Genomic DNA, 4,685 nt, shown 5'->3' on the forward strand with positions numbered 1-4,685 from the left:
CCGTTTTACCTAGTCGCCCTCTTAAATTACAGTTAGATGTCACGATGGCATTAGATAGCAATAGCGTGGAAGGCGAGCGTAGGGAGGGTGAAAGTGAGATGCAAACAATTTCTACGCGTCGAAATTTCCCCTACAGCGTAGGAATTTCCCCTAAGCGTAGGAATTTCCCCTAAGCGTCGGAATTTCCCCTTAACGCTGTGCTGTCGCTAAGGATACTACGGATGCGGGATGGAGGGGAAACATTTTTTTTTGGTAATCGATGGTTACATTGATTATCGATGGTTACTTGGCTGGAAAATAAAACAAAGCAAAGCGGAAATCTGCTACACAGTTTCATTTAAAGTTTGTAATAGGAAGGAAATGAAACGTTTTCATGATTTTGGGGATTATTTCGAATCGAACATTGCATTTACTCTTCGGAAAGGTTGTGCTTCACGTGATGAAAATGACCGACGTAGAATAAAATCAACAATAAAACTACATCCATAAGCTTTGGCCCTGAAGCCGGGACCTGTAAATTGGCCGTATTACCGGGCCATGTAAACGGGCCGTGTTGCCGCCGTTTGCCGGGCCCTGTAAACGGGCCGTGTTACCGGGCCCTGTAACCGGGTCCAGTCAACGGGCCCTGTAAACGGGCCCTGTAACCGGGACCAGTCAACGGGCCGTGTTACCGGGCCCTGTAAACGGGCCGTGTTACCGGGCCATGTAAACGGGTCGTGTTACCGGGCCCTGTAAACGGGCCGTGTTACCGGGCCCTGTAACCGGGTCCAGTCAACGGGCCCTGTAAACGGGCCATGTCACCGGGACCTGTCAACGGGCCCTGTAACTGGGACCTGTAAACGGGCACTGTAACCTGGCCCTGTAAACGGGCCCTGTAACTGGGTCCTGTAACTGGGCCGTGTAACCGGGCCGTTTTACCTAGTCGCTTCTCAAATTGCGCTTAGACGTAACATTGGCATTAGATAGCAATACCGTGGAAAGCGAGCGAAGCGAGTGCGAAAGTGAGATGCAGACAATTTCGACAATTTCGACCTTGAGCTTAGATAGCAATAGCGAAGCTGAACGAGCGAAGCGAGCACGTAAGCGAGATGCACAATTTCGACGTTCCGGTTTTCCCACGCACTTTGCTGCTGTAGCTAAGGATACTAAGGATGCACGATGGAAGGGGAAATTTTTCTTGCACTCTGATTGGTTGCGCGGTTTGATGAACGTTGAATGAATTTTTGGTAATCGATGGTTACATTGATTATCGATGGTTACTTTGCCGAAAAATAAAGCAAAGCGGAAATCTGCTATACAGTTTCATTCAAAAATTTGAAATAGTTACGAAATGAAACGTTTTCGTGATTTTGGGGACCATTATGAATCGAACATTGCACTTAATCTTGGGAAATGTGGTGCTTCAAAAAAATGAAAATAACCAACGCAGAATAAAATCAACAATAAAACTACCGGGCCCTGTAAACGGGCACTGTAAATTGAACGTAATACCGGGCCCTGTAAATTGGCCGTGTTGCCGGGCCCTGTAAACGGGCCATGTAAATTGGCCGTGTTACCAGGACCTGTAACCAGGACCTGTCAACGGGCCCTGTAACCGGGACCTGCAAACGGGCCCTGTAAATGGGTCCTGTAAATGGGCCCTGTAAACGGGCACTGTAACCGGGCCATGTAAACGGGCCCTGTGACCGGGTCCTGTAACTGGGTCCTGTAACTGGGCCGTGTAACCGGGCCGTTTTACCTAGTTTTATATAAATTTTTGGGAAGTTATGTTTTTCCTTGGCCTTCGAAAACAATCGGTTTAACAAATATCGCCCTCTTAAATTACTGTTACACCATGCCATGAGCTTAGATAGCAATAGCGTGGAAGGCGGGTGAAGGGAGAGCGAAAGTGAGATGCAGACAATTTCTACGCGTTAGGTTCCCCTACAGCGTAGGAATTTCCCCTAAGCGTATGAATTTCCCCTTAACGCTGTGCTGTCGCTAAGGATACTATGGATGCAGGATGGAGGGGAAACATTTTTTTTTTGGTAATCGATGGTTACATTGATTATCGATGGTTACTTTGCTGGAAAATAAAACAAAGCCAAGCGGAAATCTGCTACACAGTTTCATTCAAAGTTTGTAATAGGAAATGACAAATGTTTTCATGATTTTGGGGACAATTTCGAATCGAACATTGCATTTACTCTTCCGAAAGGTTGTGCTTCACGTGATGAAAATGACCGACCTGTAACCGGGACCTGCAAATTGGTCGTGTTACCGGGCCGTGTAACCGGGATCAGTCAACGGGCTCTTTAACCGGGACCTGTAACCGGGCCATGTAAACGGGCCGTGTTACCGGGCCCTGTAAACGGGCCGTGTTACCAGGCCGTGGTAAACGGGTCCTGTAAACGGGCTCTATAACCGGGACCTGTAAATTGGTCGTGTTACCGGGCCCTGTAACCGGGACCAGTCAACGGGCCGTGTTACCGGGCCCTGTAAACGGGCCGTGTTACCGGGCCCTGTAACCGGGTCCAGTCAACGGGCCCTGTAAACGGGCCCTGTCACCGGGACCTGTCAACGGGCCCTGTAACTGGGACCTGTAAACGGGCCATGTAAACGGTCCGTGTTACCGGGTCCTAACACTGGATCGTGTAACCGGGCCGTTTTACCTAGTCGCCTCTCAAATTACTGTTACACCATGCCATGAGCTTAGATAGCAATAGCATTGAAAGCGAGTGAAGGGAGCGCGAAAGTGAGATGCAGACAATTTCTTCGCGTTAGGTTCCCCTACAGCGTCGGAATTTCCCCTTAAACGCTTTGCTGTCGCTAAGGATACTATGGATGCAGGATGGAAGGGAAACATTTTGTTTTTGGTAATCGATGGTTACATTGATTATCGATGGTTACTTTGCTGGAAAATAAAACAAAGCAAAGCGGAAATCTGCTGCACAGTTTCATTCAATGTTTGTAATAGGAAGGAAATGAAACGTTTTCGTGATTTTGGGGACAATTTCGAATCGGACATTGCATTTACTCTTCGGAAAGGTTGTGCTTCACGTGATGAAAATGCCCTACGCAGAATAAAATCAACAATAAAACTACATCCATAAGGTTTGGCCCTGTAGCCGGGACCTGTAAATTGGCCGTATTACCGGGCCATGTAAACGGGCCATGTTACCGGGCCCTGTAAACGGGTCCTGTCAACGGGCTCTGTAACCGGGATCTGCAAATTGGACGTGTTACCGGGCCATGTAACCGGGCCATTTAAACGGGCCGTGTTACCGGGCCCTTTAACCGGGCCATATAAACGGGCCGTGTTACCGGGCCCTGTAACCGGGCCGTGTTACCGGGCCCTTTAAACGGGCGCTGTAATCGAGTCCTGTAATTGGGTCCTGTAACCGGGACCTGTCAACGGGCTATGTTACCGGGCCCTGTAAACGGGCACTGTAACCTGGCCCTGTAAACGGGCCCTGTAACTGGGCCGTGTAACCGGGCCGTTTTACCTAGTCCACTCTAAAATTGCGCTTAAAGGTGACGATGGCATTAGATAGCAATAGCGAGAGTTGAGCGAGCGATGGGAGTGCAAAAGTGAGATGCACTGTGCTGACGCGTCAGGTTCCCCTTTACAGCGTCGGAATTTCCCCTTAACCGCGCTATGCTGTTGCTATGGGAAACCAAATACCGTATGCGTGATAATGTTTGCACCACCGTGTACCCCATATACCGTATGTGTAATAATGTTTGCACCATCTTACTGAAATAGTTTCCGTTTTCTCTGGGCATACAAAAGGAAATGAAACGTTTTCGTGATTTTGGGGACAATTTCGAATCGAACATTGCATTTACTCTTCGGAAAGGTTGTGCTTCACGTGATGAAAATGACCAACGTAGAATAAAATCAACAATAAAACTATATCCATAAGGTTTGGCCCTGAAGCCGGGACCTTTAAATTGGCCGTATTGTCAGGCCATGTAAACGCTCCATGTTACCGGGCCCTGTAAACGGGACCTGCAAATTGGTCGTGTTACCGGGCCCTGCAACCGGGATCAGTCAACGGGCCCTGTAACTGGGACCTGTAAACGGGCCGTGTTACCACCGTTTACCGGGCCCTGTAAACGGGCCGTGTTACCGCCGTTTACCGGGCCCTGTAAACGGGCCGTGTTACCGGACCCTGCAGCCGGGTCCTGTAAACGGGCCGTGTTACCGGGCCCTGTAAATGGGCCGTGTTACCGGGCCCTGTAACCGGGTCCTATAACCGGGTCCTGTAAATGGGCAATGTAACCGGACCCTGTGAACGGGCCGTGTAAATGGGCACTGTAACCGGGCCCTGTACATTGGCCGTGTTACCGGCCCTGTAACCGGGACCTGTAAACGGGCACTGTAACCTGGCCCTGTAAACGGGCCCTGTAACTGGGTCCTGTAACTGGGCCGTGTAACCGGGCCGTTTTACCTAGTCGCCCTCTAAAATTACAGTTAGCCGTAACGTTGGCATTAGATAGCAATACCATTGAAAGCGAGTGAAGCGAGTGCGAAAGTGAGATGCAGACAATTTCGACAATTTCGACCTTGAGCTTAGATAGCAATAGCGAAGCTGAACGAGTGAAGCGAGCACGTAGGCGAGATGCACAATTTCGACGTTCCGGTTTTCCCACGCACTTTGCTGCTGTAGCTAAGGATACTAAGGATGCACGATGGCAGGGGA

The sequence above is a fragment of the Anopheles ziemanni genome, chromosome 3 (assembly GCF_943734765.1).
Source record: "Anopheles ziemanni chromosome 3, idAnoZiCoDA_A2_x.2, whole genome shotgun sequence".
Classification (NCBI taxonomy): domain Eukaryota; kingdom Metazoa; phylum Arthropoda; class Insecta; order Diptera; family Culicidae; genus Anopheles; species Anopheles ziemanni.